Genomic DNA, 22,038 nt, shown 5'->3' with positions numbered 1-22,038 from the left:
AAGCACCAGGACCTGTGCCTTTGGTAAAAGTGTCTGTGTGACTCAATCTGATAAAAGGTATAAGATCAAATGGTTCAGAAGATAGGGGAGTTTATTTTGAATCCTGATTCTGCAAGTCATGTGATCTGAGGGGAGGTTGCTTCCCCTCTCTAAGCTTCCAGTTTCTCATATGGAAAATAAACAGTACATTGTGCTCTGGGCTCAGGTCAGTTAATCCTCGCTCTTTCATAGAGCTCACACTAGACCCCAGGTTTTGTTCAACCCAGCCTTGTAGGTACCCCTGTCAGTCAGCCCAAATGGGTAAAGGAGGGGAACCCACCCATAACCCTGACACATAACCCTGACACAATGCCAGCAGCAAGGGCCAGGGTCCACAGAAGATCCATAGTACAGGTCCAATGGGCATAGGATCACATGACAACAGGTGCACCAGACCTGAACACTTCCTCTAGATTCCTGGGCCTCTTTTTCCTTCACCAATGAGTCTTTTCCTAGGACTCTGCCCACCTGAGGTGCCCAGTCTACACACTGCCATTTTATTTATTAAGTTACCATTGCCAACTTAATATAACCAATTTAACTCCAGGGTCAATGACTTGAGGTATACAGGCCCCAACTCACACCAGTCACTTGTATCAACAGCCCTGGATCTGGCTTCTGCTCCTAGGACCTACTCCTGACCCACTGGGGTATGTGCCCCCCACCCTGATCTATAATCACAGCTGTCACTCGTATACCACTGCTGCTCTCACTTCATATCCCCAGCCACCCCCCTTTGACTCTCTGATACCAGGATCATTTAGGCCAAGACCCAGGGTCACCCCTGTGCTGGTTCAGCATAATTGTGGCCTATGCTAACCCGAGACTAGCCTTTTGAGATGCACATAGTGACCCTCTCAACCCCATGTCTATGTACTGAAGGCCATCTGGGTGTGCTCTCCAGAGCCCAGGCTCACAGCTAGACCAGAGTACTAGGATCCATGTGCTTGCAAAGGAAGCTACTCACAGACTACTGTGCACTGAGCACCTGCTGCCACTGCCCTCCTATTGAGGCCAGGATGCTGAGTACAACCCACGTCTATGGTGCCAACAGGTGATCCGAAGACCTTTCTGAAGCAACCAAGCCTGACCTTCCCTTACCACCATCCACCTGCCTATCCCAAGGTAGGGACGCTAGTTCAGTTCCTGCACGACTGAGGGCTGTGGGTTCCAGTATACACACCTCCAGTTCTTCAAAGAGGCCCTGGCCATGGAGGAGGAGGCACAGAAGTAGAAGAGAACAGAGTGGCACTGTAGTTTGGCTGTGTGACTTTGTGTAAGTGTCCCAGGTTGTCTGAGCATCTGTGGTCCCCCTGTCTAGGGGAACTAACAGCAATAATGTGGGGAAGCTGTGATGGGGAGTTGCAATAATATGTCAGAATTGAAGCTGGAAAACAAGAACAGCAGAAACTGACTCAGGATACAGATAAAGGTCAGATACACCTCTATCCTGTGCCCAAGGTCAAGCTCTAGACAACCCCTAACCACAAAGGAGCTGAAGGGAGATGAGAACCCAATAGGGCCAATGAGCATGCATACTCTCTGACCTACCCACCAGCAGCCCAATTGCCTTGTTTACTGCCAGTGTACCCCATGTGCCAAAGCTGTTACAGCCAATTTACTTAGACTCTGGCAGGCCTCTTCTTTTCAAAGAAAGCCAGATGGTGCTGTTTTAACTCAAACTGGTGAGCTCTCTCCCCTAACTGTCCCACTCTGTGCTGTTAGATTTGGGTCATCTAAATTTTGTGCTCTTGAATGGGGTTTCTGTGGCATCATTCAACTGTCTAGAAACTCAAGGAGCAATGGTCTCCCTGCCCCCAGGTCTCTAGACCCAACCAAGCATCTAGCAGATTCAGCAGATACTTAGGCACACAGTTTGTGTGACCCAGTCTTGGGGTATATATACCTACCTGCCACCACTGTGTCCATGTCTGGCATATGCAAGGCACTCTGGAAACTTATGGTCATAAATTGATGTATGGCAACCCTTGGCATAACTCTGAGTGGCTAGGGATCAAGCAACTGGTGCCCCCAGGAGGCAAGCCTGAGAGAGTCCTCCAGTCCCAACTATTATCACTTTCTTGTCCAAAGGGTGTCAGTGTGAGGAAGAGTCTTGGGAACCCCAAGGAGGATGAAATTGAATGCCAGCTTTGTTTCTTGCTCATTAAGAATCTTCATATCCAAAGGGCTGCAACAGGTTCCCAAGGCAGAGTATAGAATGCAGACCCAAAGGACATAGACTTGGCTCAGTGTAAGTTAAAAACCTTCTGGTATCTTTAGAAGAAAGTCATTTGCATTGACTGAGCACCTGCCAGGCAGTTGTAGTGGAGGCCTGCCACATGCTCCACCTTTACAACTACCCAAAAAAGGATCTTGGCCTTATGATGGAAAAGCATGATCCAAGCTCTGCCTAATTTATACCCTGGCTCTAACCCCTACTAGAGTGTCACCTTGGCAAGCTTCAAATCTGTAGGTTGTCTCATTGGGAATTCTATAACAGCACCTACCTCCCAGGGGCTAGAGGCCACCTTAGAACACAGAGTACCTCTAGAACAGCACCTCAAACTGAGCAGAAGCTTGGTGATGGTGATTCTTAGGAGATGAGGAGGGACAGAGGCTGAATAATCATCCCCAGGAGTCTTTGTCCACAGGAGCAGCAGATGGGAAGGTGGGTACAACAATCTCAGCCTACTTCCAGGAACCAGATTCTGTGATTCATTTAACCCACTGGCTCTCTGTCCTCCCAGCAGTCAAACAAGTGTTGCCACTGCTGGACAAACCCCACTTTATTCTGCATAAGACTCTCAGCCTTGAGAGGAGTGTTCCCAAGGACCCCTGTTCCATCCTTTGGCAGGTGGTGGGTGGCCTTCTGAAGGCCTCAGACAGAGAAGAGACCCAGGGCAGAAGTCCTGATTCTGACTCATCTTTCTCTCAAATAATGATGTGGTTTCCTGGTAGGTACTGACATCTGGGCATCTGAGACAATAATTTCTACCAGCCTCTGCATCTCAGGCTTGTAGCCCTGGAAGATCTTTGCAGAAGAGGACAGACATCACCAGGAGCATAATGGGTCTTTGTATAAGTGACTGACCATCAGAAGTGGCTCTGCAGCAGCTTCAGCCCAGATCCAGGCTATGTGGATGGACACTCAGATGGTACCAGAGAAGGGTGGGAAATGACTCTCAGATGGTACCAGAGAAGGGTGGGAAATGACTCTCAGATGGCACCAGAGCCCTCCCTAAACCCACTCCAGGCTCTAATTCTGAAAACCCCTTGTGGCTGTTCAAAGGAAAAGGACCCCAATGCCCATCCTACCTCCAACCTTGCTACATCTTATTTGCTGTGATCTTATGTCCTGAACCAGGCCAGAGAAATCACTGTGAAGAGAAACTGTCACAACACTGCTTCCCTCAGGTGTTTTTCTGGAGAAACTTCCGCTGAGTCCAAGACCCCACTTAGAACCATCCTTCCCACTATTCCCCAATTAACAAACTAGGTGTCTTAGTTACTTTTAATTGCTATGAAAAAAGCACCGACTAAAACCAACTCGGTGAGGGTTTATTTGGCTTGCAGCACAGTCTATCATTGAGGGAAGCCAAGGCAAAAACTCAGGGCAAGAACCTGGAGCACAGACCATGGAGGTACACTGCTCACTGACTTGCTCCCTACACCTGTGCTCAACTTTCTTTCTTATAAACACAAGACCACTTGCCCAGGGGTAGCACTGCCTACAGTGGGCTAGGTCCCCCTATATCATTCAACAATCAAGAAAATGCCCCACAGATGAGGCCACAGGCCAATCCAATGGGGAAAATTCGTCAATTGAGGTTCCCTCTAACCAGGCGTGTCAAGTTGACAACTAATGTTATCCAGCACACCAGGGAAGCCAGACCAGTCAGCTGGGCCTTCAGGAATCCCTAGGATCCAACTAGGATTGAACTCCCATTAGTCTACTGGAGTCCAGTCTCACCCACACTGACCACTGCTCAAACTTGATGGCTCAGAAGTGCTCACCCATACTTCAGGTTCCTGCTTGCTTCCTGTCCCCATTCCACACCCTTCCGCGGGAAGCCTCCATGATAGAAAAGAGGTCAACAGCTCAGGAACCACTGCAGTGAGTGGAATCCTTAATCCATTGCCTCATTATGACCACTGACCCTGTCATTCAGGGTCTTTAGAATCAGGCCAAGATAAACAAGGCGAAATGGATGGTGGATCCACTGCAGTCTCCATACCAGCTGATGACTGGGCAGCTGGGCCTGGGGCTAAAAGACAGAAGAAGGTATTGGATCCCCTGGAACTGGAGTTACAGACAGATTTTAGTCCTCATGTGGGTGCTGGGACTCAAACCTGGGTCCTCTGAAAGAACTGTCAGTGCTCTTAACCACTGAGCCATCTCTCCAGCCCCATGGCCTCCTTATCTAAGAGATGAAAGGTAGAAATGGTAAGGAAGCCAGATGAAGAGTCAAGAAGAATCAGGGAAGGAGTAGTATATAGTTTACATGTGCCCATATATGCATACACAGACACACAGACACACACACACACACACACACACTTGAAATCAGACTGCTAGCTACAAATTCCAACTCTGCTTCTTAATATGGAACCATGGGCTAATCAGTCATTGCTCTGAAGATCAGCTACCCTGTCTGTATGGTAAATGATATAATTAATATAATATATGATAAATATAATATATAAATACTACTAATAACAGTAACTTCAAGTTAGTATCTAAGTTCACCTGGGCTTCTATCACACACTAGCAAAAACTGAGCAACTTATAAATAGAAGAACTGAATTTCTCACAGTTTTAAGCTGGAAGTTCCATATCAAGTCCCAGGCAGATTGTCAGGTAAGAACTTCCTGGTAGATTCCCTCTCACTGGGTCCTCATGTAGTGGAAGAGGTAAAGCAGTCTCTGTAGGACCTCGATTATAGAAGCATGGAGCCCATTGTCCACCTGACCTAGTCACTTCACAAAGCCTACTCTACTGGACAGCTTCAGTTGTCATCCTGACACACCTGGGAAGAAGGAATCTCAATTGGGGAATTTCCTCTATTGGACTGGCCTGCGGACATGTCTGTGAGGCACTTTCTTGATCACTGAGTGATGTAGGAGGGCCCAGAAAACTGTAGGTGGCGCAACCCTAGGCAAATGGTCCTGGTTCATATAAGGAAGCAGGCTGAGCACAGGTCAGAGAAGCAAGGCAATAAGCAGTATTCCACCGTGGTTTCTGCCTCAGTTCCTGCCCTGGTTTTCCTCAAGGATGGACTATCACTTGGAAGTATAAGATGTGATGAATCCGTTTCTCCCTAAGTTGCTTTTGGTCATGGTGTTTCATCACAGCAATAGAAAGCTGACTAAAATACCCATCTTCCGGTGCGATCCCCTTGAACATTAGAATTTCAGCATGTGAATTTGGGCAGGAACAGGAATACTCAGGCCATATCAGTTATTAAGAGGATAAGCTAAGATAAAATATGGAAAGCTCATTGCACCAAGCTTACCACATAATAAATATTTAATATTAGCCCATTGTCACTGTTGCTGAATTCTCACCTGATATATGTCAGCCTAGTGTGGGACAAAAAGACAGAGTACTACCATGTCCCCAAAGAACCTACAGTCTAGTGCCTTAGAATCAAGACCCTTCTGCTTAGTGCTAGTCCAATTCTGTTTGGATGATGGGATTGAAGCAAGCAATTGTCAAATCTCTTTTTCTCATGCCCACACAGAGGGCCCCAGGCCCCAGCAAAAGAGGAGCAGGGTCAGGTGCCAGGCTTAGACGAGTGACTCCACCTCCTTGGTCTCTAGGGCCCTCCTGTCTCTGGGCTTAGATTAAAACTAGTCTAGACTCACTGCTTTAAAAAGAAAAGGAAAAAAAAAAAAAAGGCGTCTACCACCTTCCCAAAGGGCAGTGTCGCTACTCCCATCCTCCCACCAACCTTGCTTAAAGACACTATTCTGTACAGTCTTGAGTGGCATGCTTTGAAATGAAAATGTAATAACTCTGCTAATATGAACAAGTGCAGCCATTGCCGGGCACTTCCCTGCTAAGATTCCAGGGGTACTTCTGAGCTCGCTCAGCCTCTGCCTCCAGCACCCCACTGCTGGATCTAGAAGAGTGTATAGCAGCTGAGTCTACGGTGCCAACCATGGCACTGGCCAGCCTCCAGGGAGCAAGGATGGTCCTCAGGCCACCTGACCCAGAGACAGCCAGCAAAAGGCTGCCTCTCACCTCAGGGCTGGAGCTGCCAGACCGCAGCACAGGGAGAGAGGAGAGCTGCAACCCCAGCTCCCTGGCCAATGCACCTCCATCTTCCATGTCATCTGAAACTTTTCTTTTTTATTAAGTGTGCCCTGCAGCCGGCCTCTCACTTATACATCTTAACCTCCTCTGGGCTATTGATTTCCCATTCTATTAAATCCTCCTCTTTAACTCTGGACCTTAAACTCCTATTCTAAACATGTATTTATTTCTGGTCACCCTCATAGGACTCCCCAGTCCTGGGAGGCCAGCCTCTCCTTACTCCCACCTGGGGGCTGTGAGGAATGCCCTTTACTGGTCCCTAGCAAACTCCCTGCCCACATGCCCTGGGTGACTTCTGGGGACATCCCAGCTTTCTTGTCAGCTTCTCCATGGCCAAAATACTACACAGCACCCTAAATAGCAGTTGAAGAGCAATAGCACATTACCGTATCTTCCTGCTCTGGTTGAGAACACTGTACTGATTTACAGATGAGGAGGGGGCCCAGTTATAGGGGAGGAATGGGGCCCACTTACTTACAGGGCAAGAGTTATGGCCAACTTATAGGGCAGGAGGTGGGACCAATTTAGAGACAAGAGAGGAGGTAACTTACAAGGCCAGAGGTGGGGCCAATTTAGAGGGAAGGAAGCTTCCAGTGGAGGAGATTAGTCTCACTATGGTCATGCGGACCTGCCCCAGGCTTCTTAGTCCTCCAGCAGCCTTGGATCCAGCCTCAGACTAAGGGCTGAGTGAGGAATTAAGGTCTGCCAGCTTGGGGGACTGGGGGACTGTTGGCTGCAAACCAAGATCCTATGACTGAACACAAGAAAGAAGAGAAGGTCCTGGAATCAGGAAGTGTGGTCTGCGCATGGAGTCCAGGATGTCCCTTGCAGCCTCAGCCTGGCACAGCTGTGCATTTTTCTCTGTGACAAACACTGGCTCAAGCTGAGTTGAGGCCCCTTAAGAAGGACAAATATTTACTCTCACCTGCTCCATGGAGCTTAGGGATGTGTCAGTGAGCAGGAGATGTGGTGGCTCTTGCTCTCTCAGAGAAAGGCTCCACTTGGTCCCCAGGATGTGAAAGACACACAGAAGAGTGAGTGCTGGACATAGGGCCTGGGTACCATGAAGACAAGGCAGCAGAGCTAGCAGGAGGCTGGGAGGTGAGATCCCAGTACAGGATGCACCCTGGCAACACGTGCCCAGCTCTGCCTAGAACTGCTCAATTGCTATCCAGGAACTCCACAGGCCACACGGCCCGTTCCCCCAAATACTCCACACAATCTGGGCAAAACATTTCCCCTGCTGGTGTCCTTATTTCTGAAAGCTACATCACAGTTCTCTCTGGGCTCCCAGGCTAGAAACCTCAAAGTTATCCCAACACTTCCTGCTCCCTCATCTGCTGTTACCAATCTGTCCGCATGTTCTGCCATGCCTTGATAATGTCATTCAAGTCCCCCCTTTCTGTTGCCATCACCCCCGCCTAGCCCTCAACCCCTCTTTCAGCATAACTCCTCTGCTGGAGAATCTTCCACAACTCCCCCTAGACTGCTGCAGTCAAGGTCTTCTTGAATTCAGTTAGTTCTGCTTACCCTATGCAGCACCCTACCCTGGTGCTCCACCTCTCCTCCACCGGAGCCCTTGGATCAGATAGGGCTTTCTTGACTTGCCCTGTCCAGTCTGCTCACTCACCCTGTCCCTTTTCCCCTGGCTCTGCCTGCTCAGTTCCTGCTCACCCTTCCTCACTGTGAAGTCCTCCCCACCCTATGACTGAGCCCCCAGCCGGCTCCAGCCCACACACATCTGCACACAGCTTCACACATCCATCAACACATGCACATCAACAAGCAAGTTGTCATTTTCTGCTAGAGCAGGTGTCTGGCATGCTTTCCACCCAAATCCTACACCACTGAAAGGAAGGGTGGGAATCTGCCTTACAGTAAGGGACTCGAACTCGGTGAGTACCCTGGCCTGCAAGTAAATGAGTGGGGTGTCCAGCTCTTCAAAGAGGATCTGTTTCATACACTGCCTATTCCTGCTTTTCAAAGCAAATGATGCCCAGGTGTATGGAGGAAGCTGGAGTCTGAAGCTGTCACTGGTCCATGATGTGGGACACTGCAGAGCCCCAAGGGACCTCAGTCCTCATTCGTAAAGACCCAGATGTTCATATCTAACTCACAGGTAGCTGGGTGATTGAGTGAAACAAGCAGAGTTCACAGCCAATACAATGTTAAATTGATTCCTTCCTTCCCATAATTTACCCAGCCTGGTACCATGGTATAAGATTGTTTCTCTTATTGGATTTGCTCGATATAAGGTATCCCATTTTATGTAACAAAATGTTATAATCAAGTAACAACTATTTCTGATGTCCCCACAGTGAACAGGCTAAAGGTGCTGAAGGATAGTGTTGCCCTGTTAGGGGCTGGAGGATGTGAACAGGGGTGTTAGGCAACAGCTTTGCTCTTCAAGGGGACACAAACAAGGACAGATCATCCTCAATTTCAGACAAGACTAAGAGCTGACCCAGCCCACCAAGACAGAGAGTGGGAGGGGCCACCCAGGGGACACACCCTAGACCCCCACCTGGGCTGACCTATGTGCATGACAAATTTCTTTCCCACACTCTCACATCCCAGGCTGCCAGCCCCCTGAAGCAGGGGAGCTTGTCCTGGTTTTATAAGTGAGCAAAGGGAGCTCAGAAAGGTCAGGCAGCTTGTCCAAGGTCACGAAAGAAGTGATGTGGGGATGGGAACTCAGTGGGGATGTGTCTCCAGTAGCAACAGGAGCTTCTGCCTTTCCATGCTACACACAGTTCCAGCTGTATCATGAAGGCTGGAGGCTGGGGAGGAGGGTGTGAAGGGCAGAAAGGAGGTGGCCAAGGGTGTGAATGAGAGCAAATGGGTGGGCAGGTCACTCCAGAGGCCACAGCATGACACAATGCTGGAACCCACATGTAGAGGGCCTTCAAGTCTAAGGAAAGGCTTCTGGATTATCCATAGCCCTGACGGCCATAGCCCATAGGGTTGCCAGAGGCTCCTGAGATGGGGCAACCTGTAAGAACTCTGCTGTGAGAAGTCAAAGTGGTCAGACCTGCAGGAAGGAGCAAAGGAGCTGCACTGATGCTGGAGACTGTTTAGACGGTGAACAGAAGTACAGAATTGAGAGGGGGGATTTCTGAGCAGCTGAGACCTTAAAAAGTGACAAAGTGGCCTCGTGGCCTGACAGCCTGGTGTGGTAGCCCACACCTTTACTCTAGCACTTAGGAGGCAGAGGCAGATGGATCTCTGTGAGATCGAGACCAGCCTGGTCTGCATAGCAAGTTCCAGGCCAGCTGGGGCTATTAGGAAACCCTGTCTCAAAAACAAAAACAAAAACAAAACAAAACACAAAAGCAACAAGGACTTCTAACCCAAGAGCACAGGACTGCAAGTGCAGAGCCTGGAGCAAATCGCAACCTCTGAGCCTCAGTTTCTGCGGATCAATATGCCCTCTTATGGGGCACTGGCAGAGAAAGCAAATGCTGCTGATAGGGCTGAAGCGGGCCTCCAACGCAGCTGCTCTTCTGGAGGCCTGTCCCTTGGAAAGGATTAGTACTACACAATGGGGCAAGAGGCGCATTCTTTCCAGGTGCTCAACAAAGCCGCCCTCCTTATCAACAGCTCTAGCATCCTGCATTGGCTTTCCATGTCCCACAGACCTTCCTTCTTCCCATTTCCCGGGGCTGAGGTCCCCAGGATCCTCTGTCTCCCTGATGCTTGGGAACTTCTCCCTAGAGAAGGATCTACTTCTCTCCTATCATGCAAAAGTTCCCTCTGCTTGCTAAGGGAATGCAAACTGTAAAGCTGGAGCTTCAGAAAGAACTTTCCACGCTAGGAAAGCATCAATTAATGACTGAGATGTCTAGAACAGAAGGGGGGGGCAAGGGAACTGAAGCCTGCCACCCCCCTTCCACCAGACCTGCTGCTTCCCCACCTGCCAGGACTGGACCAGCCCAGCCTTCAGGTCTCAACACACAGCGCCAGAGCAGTGGGGGAGGGGCGAACAGGCTAGAGGCTGGTGGGCAAGCCCAGGCCAGAAGAAATGAACAAAATCTGGAAAATTAAACAAACCCAGACACTGTAACGTGTGCATATTAGATTAACTCTCCAAAGGGTCACGACCTTGAGGAACACATCCAGCCAATGAGGAAAAAAATAAACCTGATTAACCAGGAAGCATGAACCCAAGCTTCTCCAAACAAAGCTAGCCCTACGATGTCCAGCAGAATTCCAGGGGTTTCCCTCCCTGGCAGGCCTGAAACAGCTGGCCTCACCAGCCCTTTGCTACTACTAGGCAAGCCCACCTTCCAGGGCTAAGGTAGGACTAGATTGCTTTCTCACAAGCCCACTGACAACCCCAGCAGACCCTTCCCAGGGGATGCAGGGCCAGGCTTGCTGGGTGCTCCTAGAAGTGAAACTACCACCAGGGGACCCACAGGGAGTGCAAGAGAAGGTAGTCCTCTTTGTCCCTGGCAGGGCTCAGTCCTCTGAGCCAGTCCCCAGACCTCTTGCTTTGGTCTTGAGAGATGTCCACTGCCAGGCAAAGGGTCCAGACCCAGCCAGAGCTCCCCTCCTCTTTCCAGACAACCCAGGCCCCTGGGAGACATGCCCAGGAGAGCCACTGGAGGGAGGCAGGGAGGTGGCACCGCGTGGCATCACCAGACAACAGCACCAGGAGGAAGATGGCAGCATCAAGTACAGATGCCAAGAGCCATGCAGCCCAAGGTCCAGGAGGGGACCAGCTCAGCCCGCATTGCCCGGTCACTGCCAGGCAGCCTGGCCAGAGGGCCCTGGCCAGCCCCTCAACCGCGCCTCCCCCACCCCAAGGCCCTTCGCCAACTCTCCCCAGGCTCCACCTCCTCCCTCACTTTTCTCAGCTCCAGGGAGCCGGGGGAGGGAGACACAGGTGCTCTAGGCGCCTAGAACCCCCAGTCCCAACAATTGCCAGCGCGCCCTCCACCCAGGCCAGGTCTGATCCACTCCTGCTCTGCTGGTCCTGACTGAAGAGCATCTCCTTCAGCTCCCTTCCCCCTCCATGTAGCCCCCTCCCCCTCCCGCGCCCAATGCAGGTCTCCAGAGTTTCTCCCTCACTTCCCACTCGGGTGAACTAGGGTGGGATGGCTGGGAACCCCATCAGTCGCGGGAAGGAGGGTCATTTCTGATAGGACGCTGGCGCGGCCCAAAGCAAGACGGCGTGGCGGGCGGGGGGGGGGTGTGGTGGTGGCAGGAGTCCAGGGCCCGGGCAGGGGGAGTCAAGATAGATGGCAAAGAGGGAACGGGGAAAGGGTTTGGAAAGCAGGGATGGCCTGAAGGGGGGCTGTGGCGGGGAAGAGGGGCGCGGGGAGAAACCTAGGGTGACCAGGCGGGAGAGAAGCGCCAGTGTCGGGAAGGGGCCGTCATCCCTGCAGGGGGGCAGAGGAGGGCTGGGAGTTGGACAGGGAAGAGGGAGTACCACAGCGGGAGGACCGAAGCCAGGGAGGGGATGCGGAGTGGAAGGCCGACGGGGATGGAGACTGGAGGAAGTACGAAGCAGGGCGGTGGGGGCTCGTCCGGGGGGGCGCAGGCTCTAGAGTGCCGGGGACCAAGCGGCTGGAGGAGCAGGGACCGGGCAGGGTGCGGGCCGCGGCTCGGAGGGAACGAGCAGCGGAGACATCAGAAGTCGGGGTGCGGCGCAGCCCCGGGGGGAGCGGGGACATCGTAAGGTACCGGCCAGGGGCGACGCGGGGGCCGCTGCCCTTACCTGGGCGGTTCCGCACTCCGGGCGCTGAGCCAGGGACCCGACGTTGCTCGGCGGCCGCCGGGTTGTTTTGTTTTCCTTTTTTTTTTTTTTTTTTTTTTTTTAAAAAAAAAAAAAAAAAAAAAAAAAAAAAGAGGACGATAAATCTTTCACTGTGATATATCAAAGTCCGGCTGCGAGCGAGCCGGGAGCGGGCAGCGCGGGAGGCGCGCGGAGAGGCTCTGGGGCGCCGCCCGGCGGGCAGCGAGGGAACTGCGGCGGCCCCGCGCGCCGCCCGCCGGGGAAGGGGCGTCGCTTCCTGGCCCTGGCCGCCGGGAGCCTCCCGCTGGCCGCAGGGGCTTCGTGGGTGCCGGGAGCCCTGGCACCAGGACAGCGGGTTGGCAGCGGGGCCGAATGGCCCGGGCCAAACTTGCAGCCAGCCGCCTGGGTCCGCTGAGCAGGAAGCGCTGAGCCGAGAAGCTGGGAGCTGCGGGGGGGAGAGGAGGGAGGCGCGGGCGCTGCGGAGACCGACCCCAGGTGGGGGACCCGGGCACCCCGCACCGCCCTGCGCCAAGGGGCAGCCCGCCCCCGCCCGAGGAGTTATGAGTCCCGCCGGCTTCGGCGGGTGAAGGGCGACTCCTGGTGGTGCTTAGGGACCAACGTGGCTGATCAGCTGTACAGACAGGCCTCCTTGATGGTGGAGCAGAGATGGGAAGCCTGGAGGGCTTTTTAAGAGAGACACAGGGTTCCAGCACCCCAAGAGCAACAGTTTGCATTTGGAAGCCCGCTAATTAATGCATTCAGACTTCCTGGGAGGAGCTGTCATTGCGTATGACGTAGCCTAGGAAACCCAGGCTAAGAAAGGTGAAGGGTCCAGCCCCGGAGCCCACCAGGGAGAAAGAGGGAACCAGCTGCATGGCATTCAGGAGTCTTTTGGTTGCATCGCAGCTGCCTGCAAAAGAAGGCTGAGAAATGAGAGGACAGAGGAATAGGAGCTCCACATTTCAAACCCACAATCTGTCTTGGACAAAGCCTGAACTCATCAATGCCAGTCTTCCCATCTTCCACCTCCTGCCCTCACACCCAACCATCAGTATACCCTAAGTTCTCCGTGAAGGAGTTATTCCTAAACATGCTTGGTTGGGTCTTGGACATGGAAGGACAGTACATGTCCTGCAGAATATGCCCCAACATTGGCCTTTCCAGCAGGCCAGCCTACTGCTGGGGGAAGGAATGTTGGCAGCAGGATCTTGCTCCCCCCCCGCCCCAGACTGAGCTTTATGAATGTTCCCATGGCACAGGAGCTGCCATATTGGACAGGAGTTGCCATATTGGACAGGAGCTCCCATACTGGACAGGAGTTGCCATATTGGACAGGAGCTGCCATACTGGACAGGAGTTGCCATATTGGACTGGGCTCCATTTCTCCAGCCCAACATCATTTAGTGCTTACTGCTTGTCCAGATCACACCACTCATGGAACTGTGGTTTCCAAAAGCTTTCACATCAGTTTTGTAAGGTAGGTGTTCTACTTTGCTTTCAATTGCTGTGACAAAACACTCTGTCAAATACCACCTTGGGGATGAAAGGGTTTATTGACTTATATCTCCCAGGTCACAGTTCATCAAGGGAGCCCAAGGTAGGAAGTCAGGGCAGGAACCTGGAGGTAGGAGCTGAAGCACAGGCCACGGAGGAACGCTGCTTACTGGCTTTCTCCCCTGGCCCAGGTTTCTTATACAATACAGAACAACCTCCCCAGGTGTGGCACCACCCACAGTGGGCTGGGCCCTCCCACATTACTCAAAAATCAAGAAACCACACCACAGACATGGCCACAGGCCACGCCAATGGAGGCTCTTTCCATCTATGTGTGTCAAGTTAACAACTGAAGCTATCAAGCACAATTGACCCTTTGTTAACTTGACACACAAACACATCACTATTAAACCACAACCTTTCCATTTCTTGTCCCCAAGATTTGATGTTAACAATATCACAACATAAGACAGTACAACCTTAGAAGTCTCATCGTCCTTAAAAAATCCAAACACTTAAAAGTCCATAGTGTCTTTTAAAAGTCTCTTATCTGTGGGCTCCTGTAAAATCCAAAACAAGTACTCTCTTATTTCTAAAAGGAAAAAATTGGGGGCTGGAGAGATGGCTTGGCAGTTAAGAGCACTGCTCCTCTTGCAGAGGACCTGGGTTCGAGCCCCAGCACCCACATGGTGGCTACAAACCGTCCTTAACTCCAGTTCCAGGAGAATCTGAAGCTTTCTTCTGACCTCTACAGCATCACACAGTGTGGGTACACTCACATACATGCAGGCAATAGGCAATACACTCATACACATAAAGTAAAAAAAAATATTTAAAAAAATAATAAAAGGGAAAAATTGGGGATACTTAAGCAAAACCTAAGTCCAGCAAAGTAGCTCAAGGTTAGACATCAGGGATTCTCTCGTGATCTTCTGGGCTCCAAAAGGGTTTCAGTAGCTCCACTTCTCTGGTTCTGCCACCCACAGCACACACAGCTCATCTCACAGGCCCAGGACGGCTCCATTCCACACCTGCTGCTGCCCTTGGTAGTTGTCCCATGGTCCTGGCATCTCCCAAAATCTGGGGGTCTCATAGCCAGGCATGGTGGTGCACACCTTTAATCCCAATGCTTGGGAGGCAGAGGCAGGCAGATCTCTGTGAGTTCGAGGCCAGCCTGGTCTACAGAGTAAGTTATGGGCCAGCTGGGGCTACAGGGAGATCCTGTCTCAAAAAGAAAAAAAAAAGGCTGGAGTCTCCACTGAAACGGAGGTTGTACCTTCACCAATGGGCTCTTCTGGCCTCTTGGGGTGTAAAGCCTCAGATTCTCCCCATGACCCCTTCAATCCTGGGGGGTCTTTGCTGCAACTGAGGCTGCACTTTCACCAATAGCCTTTCCTGGCCTCTCAGGGTGCCAAGTCTCAGCTGCTTTCTGTGAACCCTTCATGCTTTCAACACCAGAACCATGCAGAAAACTCTTACACATTACCAAGTCCTGCTTCCAGCTTGAGATGGACCATAGCTTCTGTGTACTGACCCTGAGGAAATACTTCCCAGAAGATTTTGCCACAGTGATGCTGGTCCCTTGTTACTTACAGTTGATTTTTTAGCCCTAGCTAACCAGCATCAATTCTCCCAGTAAAGCAAAGGTTTTACTTTAGTGGTTCCGGTCTCTTAATCACAGCTGATTCTTCAGCGCCCCCCCCCCCACCAGAACCCACAGATTCTCAATTCAAGATATCACACAAACAGCTCTGATAGTCTCTACTTCCCTTTGAAGCTTTATAAGCCAGGCCTCCATTGTCCACAACTCTTTCAGCATAACTGTTCCAAGCTCCACAGCCACAAACTCTAAGCACTCAGCCCAAAGTTTCAAACACTTCCACAATCCTCCCAAAAATACCAAGGTCAGGTCTGTCACAGCAGTACCCCACTCTCAGTACCAATTTCTGTATTGGTAACTTTTCTGTTACTGTGATAGAAATACCATGACCAAGGGAACTTATAAAAGGAAGAGTTTATTTAGTTTATGATTCTAAAAGGGCAAGAGTCCCATCATGGTGGGGAGGCGTGGTGGCAGAGGTGGCAGGAGGAGGAGCAGAAGCTAAGCTCTCATATCTTCAAGCAGGCACAGGAAGCAGAGAGCAACTGGAGATCCAGCAAGGCTTAAGAACTCTGTAAGCCTGCCTCCAGGGACGGGCTTCCTCAGCATGGTTACACCTTCTAAGACTTCCCAAAACAGCAGCACTAACTGAGGGTGAAATGTTTAAATACTTGGGACCTATAGGAGACATTCTCATTCAAACTACCACATTCCACTCCCTGGTCCACATAGGCTCATGATCATATAAAATTCAAAATGCATTTAGTCCAACCTTAAAAGTCCCCGTAGTCTTCACCAGTCTCAATACTATTCAAAAGTCTACAGTCCAAAGTCTCTTCTGAGACTCGGGGCAATATATTAACTGTAAGCTGCTGTAAAATCAAAAGAAAAATTACATACTCCCAGCATACAGTGGAAACCAAATACACATTTCCATTCCAAAAGGGAGGGATAGAGGCATAGCAAGGAAATACCAGAACAAAACAAGACCGAAAACCAGCAGGGCAAACACCAAATCCAGTAGCTCCACATCCAACCTCTGGGACTTTACTTCCAAAGGGAATAAAGATGGCTCAGTCTGTAGGGACACCCTTGCTGCATACTGCCCGGCCTCGATGGCAGCTCTCTGACACCATGGAGGAAGAACTGATGATCCTTTTACTCTTGCGTGTTTTATGCCTCTAAACCAGCAGCAGGTGAATGACACTGCCAAGTTTGGTTGCAAGTTTTGGGTAGAGCCTGGCCTGCTTCATCCACTTTTGAAGCTTTTCTTGGTTGTGGTTTTCTAGGCTTAGAAAACACCAGCATTTTCCTTTCACAAGTTGGAAGGCTTAGGTGGGTGTGGTCTTGCCCTGGAGACACTCTCTTCATTGTTGAAGTGCAAATTGCTGGGCCTCTCCTTAATCTCTTTATCAAAGGGACCCTTTTCTTCTGCACACGCCTTGGCGCCAACATTAATCTTCCTAGTGCTCTCTTTCAATCCAAACTGTACATTCTGCATTGCTTTCTGACCCATTTGTTCTTTTTTACTGTACATCTGCATAATATTCACCATTAATAGCCACACCACCATTTCTACGTTAGGTGCCTTGCAATATCCTCCACCAGAGAAATTAGTCCATTGCTTTTCAACTAAGCTTCAGGTAAACTTTTTGGTTGAGGGCAGACTCCAACCAGACTCTGCCAAAATATACCAATTGTTGCTTAAGTCCTTATTTCCCTCTGGAACTGTATTGTTCTCAGCACTGCTTTCTTTCAGGTGCCTACTAGAATGGCCTGTTAAGTTCTGCTTACAGCAATCAACCACTTTTGTAGCCCAGACTTCCACATTCCTCCCAAAACCCACATCATCAGGTTCTTCACAGCCAACAGCCCACTCTTTGGTGCCAATTTCTGTTCTACTTTGCTTTCAATTGCTGTGACAAAACAGTCTGACAGATATCAACTTGGGAGGAAAGGGTTTATTGATTCATTTCTCACAGGTCAAAGTTCATCAAGGGAGCCCAAGTAGGAACTCAGGGTAGGAACCTGGAGGTAGGAGCTGAAGCACAGGCCATGGAGGAATGCTGCTTTACTGGCTTGCTCCTCTGGTCCATGCTCAGCCTGCTTTCTTATACAATACAGAACAACCTGCTCAGGGGTGGCACTACCCACAGTGGGCTGGACCCTCCCTCATCACTCAAAAATCAAGAAAATACCCCACAGACATGGCCACAGGCCAGTCCAATGGAGGAAGTTCCACAGTTGAGGTTCCTTCTGCCCAGGTGTGTCAAGTTACAAATGACATTAGATGGCCTGCAGGTCATGCCTTTTCTGAGGTGAATGGGCTCCACAGAACTGAGTTTTAGCTGCAGCTCCATTCCTCACCCAGGATTGCTGGAACCTGTTCTCCTTGAACAAAGGAGAAGACAGTAGCATAAGCAGTAAGTGCCCTAGTCTGACATGAGTGGGGGACATCGCTATGACCAGAAGCCATTTCACATTCCCCTGGCTTCTGGCTCCCTCTTTAAAAATGAGGGAAGCTCACTGGATACTAGGTGGTAACTTCAAATTGACATGCATGATTCCTGTACTGGTAGAACCCAAGATCAGCATGACCACAGAGGCTTAAGTGTGGGAAGAAAATACTAGATAAACAAAAGGTTTCTTCATATTCCTTCATATTCTTTGACCTTGGAAGTTCATCCTGTGAACCAAGGAAGGTTCATGTAAGGGGAAGGGAAGGGCTCTTGACATACCCCCAAAGATGTTGATGGCTAGAGGAAGCCTTAGACATGGTGTCTTGGGAATCCCAGTTTATTTACTTCCTGCAAGGGTGATTTTGACTTTCTTGAAGTCTCTGCACCTAGAAGCAAATAGCCTCTGCAAGCCAGTGCCAGAGTGCCTACCTTTAGCCTCACCTTGGCTGCCCTCTCCCATTTTCCTGTCTCTTTCTTCCCCCTGTGGTTAGCTGAGTAGGTTGTTTGAGATTATTGGATTCCACCCATATTCCTCATAGCTAGTGCCACTTGTCCAAATTCAGCCCCACACAAGATAACGTCTAGAAATGGGAAGGTCATTCCAGACCACCCTTGGAGAGCAGAGAGATCAGAGGACAAGATGATGGCCTCTTATTTTGAACAGTAAAGCAGTAGGGATGAGAAATGGGCCTCTTTTTTCAAACCTCTTGCCTCAAGTCCCTTACAGCCAGCTCCCATGCTGGGCTAGACAGACAGGACTCCATGTACCTGACCATCGTGACTAGCTGGTGGATCCAAGTTCTTTGGTTGCTGGATCCTGTACAAGTTTGCTCTCCTGGGTTTATTTTTAGCTCCCTCTCTCTTTGTATTTGCCTCGGGTACAGCCACAAAACGGGAGTACTTGATCTGAATTACCTACCAGGTCTTTTCCAAAGGTGCCTGTGAAGGTTCATCACAAGTTTGTGATGACCCTCCTGCATAGATGGAGCCAACTGAGACCCCCAGTGACCAAGTGACTTGTCCTCACATCACTTACCCTCATCATGTCACTCTCTCTTGGGAGCTATTCCAACCATCTTCCAACTGGTCCCAAGGTCTGGGAGCTGGCTCTCTCCAGTACATCCTCAATCAGCAGCCAGAATGATGTAGCTAACTAACCCAGGCTTACAGCTTCACATCCCACCCCAAACCCTTCTACTACCCCATATACCTGTAAGGCAAAGTTGAGTCCAGAACTCTTCAGCACAGGTCCAAAGTCTCTGCCTCCCCATCTTCTGTCTCTACCCATCTCATGATTCAACATTACCAAAGTGCTTTGGAGCTAGGGATATAGCTGAATTGGTAGAGTGCTTGCTCCAATCCCCAGTACCTCATAAACAGGGCATGGTGGCACATGCCTATAATTCCACTTGCTAGATAGAAGAAGGAAGATTGGGAGTTCAAGGTCATCCTTGCCTGCATAGCCAAGTTTTAGGACAGTCTGGACTATAGGGACCCTATCTCAAAGAAAACAAAGTGTTCTGACTTCTCTGCCCATGCTATGTTATGGCTCTGAGCTTTAATACATTGAATTCTGCCTGGAATTCTCATAAACACAGATACAAAAGTACACTGGAGTTTTTTCTCTCTCTCTCTCTCTCTCTCTCTCTCTCTCTCTCTCTCTCTCTGTGTGTGTGTGTGTGTTCGTGTATGTGTACATGGGTAAAGTCATGTGTGTATGCAAGTGCATATAGAGGTCAGAGGTTGGTGTTGGGTGTCTTCCTCAGTCGCTGTCCAGCTTATTTTTTGACAGAGTCTCTCACGGACCCAGGTACTTGCCAACGCACTAGGCTGGCTAGCCAGTAAGGGCCAGGGATCCTCTGTCTCTGCCTCTCTAGCACTGAGATTACAGGCACACAATGCAATGCTCAGCTTTCACTTGGCTGTTGGGGATCAAACTTAGGTCCTCATGCCTGCATGGCACTCTACCAATCCAGCCATTTCCCCAGCCCCACAGTACATTCAAATCTTTCAGGAATCCTCCATGCCAGAAGCTTCTGGGACCTCCATATCTGACCCCTTCCTAACAGAGCTAATTCCTTGCCTAGCCCTCTCTTGCACTTGTTAGGTTTGATGCTCACTTATATCATGTCTGCTCTAATAGACTGTGAACTTCTCGTATTTAGATTTCACTTCTCCCTTCTTCGTAGTTTGCCTCAGCTATATCCATAAAGCAGAATATTTTATCTTAAATGAGACCGTCAATTCTCCTGTCTCTGACTGGGTTCTTATCTTGCCCCTTCCAAGAATGAAGTGGGAAGACAGCAAAGGGTGACCAGGCAAGGCAAGATTTATTTACATGGGTGTAACAATGCAAACAGGACAGCAGTGACAACCGAAACAGGAAAACAGGGGGCCCAAATGCCTTTGTGATAACACTAACCAGCCAATAGCTTGCAAGTATTATAGCTCTAGGCTCACAAGCTCTCAGGATGCCAAATGAGAGCAGTTTTCCAAAGAACAAGTTTTTGGGGAGCAGGCCTCAGAAGCGACAGGCCTTGGAGGGCAGGCACAGGAGGTCAGCCAAGCAGGAATGAATTCCCCTGCCTGTTCGTGTCTCCCCGGATGAGCAGGAACAAGTCCTGAGCATCAAATCTTGGAGTGAGTAGGTCTCAAAAACAAATGCATTCCTTCTCTTCCTCCTCCCTCCAACAGTCTGATGAGTTCCATGACTGAGAGCCTAGGCACCAGAGTTATGTAGACCCAGGTAGGCCCTGATTGGTTGGGTATGTGTATACAAATGAGATATAGAGTAGGAGCAATCAGAAGACAGCTGTCAAACCTGGAGGAGAGAGGGAAAGTTGAGTCAGTCAGAAGTGTTCCCAAGCAGATTCGCTTCCCATTCCACAACTGGGGATGTAGGACGGTGGAACTCTGCTGTCAAAAGAGCACAACAGTCAGTTTGTGCAGGGGTGTGTGAGTCTCTTTCTCACTGCAGGGGGTCTTCACATTTATTTTTGATTGCTACAAACTTTGCCTGGGACCATCCAATATTGACCCTTGCTACAGACCACCAGATATGGCATGGTGCTGGCTCTGATTGTCCATCATCTCTAGGGTCTGTCCAACACAGCCTGTTCCCTGTTCTGTGCACTCAAAGCTTGAGCTCTCTGCTGCCCCAGCAAAGCTCTAAGTCTCTCTAGAGGCTGCTCCTGCACCTACGAAATATGCCTGCTGTTTCTTTTCCCAAGGTCCCTTTGAAGGTTTGTCACAAGTTCACAAAGGTAAGACTTAGTGGGGGCCACAGTTCTGACAATCAGACTGGCTCCTATGAGTAGTCCCCATGAATCAGAGGAAAATTATCTGCCTGGCAATCATGAAATGCTGGGTCCTTGCTACATTTGATGTCTTCCTAGATGTAGGCTGAGGGTGTTCACATCAGAGGACCTTGAGGCTGAAGGAAGCAAGAACCTGACCATATATATCTCCAGATTGCCACTGTAATATATATATTTCCAGGTTGAATTGTAATTAATCCATTTCAGATTGAAATATCCCTAATTGAGCACTTCTCCCAAGTTCCATACTGAAAGAAAGGAAATCCTCTGTATCTTTTCTGGTCATGTTTGAGGGGATACATGGTTCATTGGTAAAGGATAATGTCTAACAAAGTAAGTTTGTAAGTAGAATTGAAGTTAGAAGGAGGATTCCTTGATTTTTTACTTATGCTTTAAAGAATGAAATAAACAGTAGCCCTGGCCAGAGAATGATGGACAAGTGTTGGCAAATGTATGTGGCATGTGATTTAGACATACACGGTTCCCAAGCCTCATGGTACCAATCTTGCTCAGCCGAGCTGGCTGCCAAGGCTCCAAGTGTTAAAGAACCACTTCCCCCACTTGACAAGTATATTACAGCACAGTTCCCCCCCACCAGTACCTTGTATCTCTGTTTCATTAGTTTGGGCATAAAGATCACTGTTCATGCTGAAATAAAAATGAATATTCAGATTGCCCTTTATGGGCTTCTACCCTGCCTCGGTTCTGAAGCCCTGCTCTTCTCCCCAGTGTGAGGCCTTACTTTATCTTTCCATTTTTTTCTCAGCAAAGAAGATAAGCTGCCGTGGCATTAGTGCTTCAAGGAATCTCTTGTGTTGGAGAACTGGCTCAGCAGTTAGGACCTCTTGCAGAGGATCCAAATTTGACTCCCAAAACCCATGCCAGGTGGTTCACAACCACCTGTAACTCCATCTCCAGGAGGAGCTGATACCTCTGAGTTCCTCAGGCACTTGCAGTTATATATATTTTTAATGTGTATGAGTGTATTCCCTTCACGTATATAAGTGCACCCATGTTGTGCAATGCCACAGAGGTCAGAAGAGAGCTTCGGATTCCCCTGGAACTGGAGTTAAGAA

General features: G+C 49.8%; 1 protein-coding gene across 3 annotated transcripts in view; it reads right to left on the bottom strand.

The window, feature by feature from the left end:
• Nucleotides 1-12,165, bottom strand: part of Grik4 (glutamate ionotropic receptor kainate type subunit 4) — a 505,439-nt gene extending 493,274 nt beyond the window's left edge. For all 3 annotated transcript variants that reach the window (XM_008826008.2, XM_008826013.2, XM_008826014.2), the window contains exon 1: nt 12,075-12,165. The gene's annotated coding sequence lies outside the window, so the exon portion shown is untranslated. The remainder of the gene's footprint in view (nt 1-12,074) is intronic.
• Nucleotides 12,166-22,038: the final 9,873 nt, after the last annotated feature.

The sequence above is a fragment of the Nannospalax galili genome, unplaced genomic scaffold (assembly GCF_000622305.1).
Source record: "Nannospalax galili isolate Female #2095 unplaced genomic scaffold, S.galili_v1.0 scaffold229, whole genome shotgun sequence".
In the NCBI taxonomy this organism is placed as follows: domain Eukaryota; kingdom Metazoa; phylum Chordata; class Mammalia; order Rodentia; family Spalacidae; genus Nannospalax; species Nannospalax galili.
The sequence above is the reverse complement of the archived record's forward strand: the minus strand, read 5'-3'. Positions and strand labels throughout refer to the sequence as shown.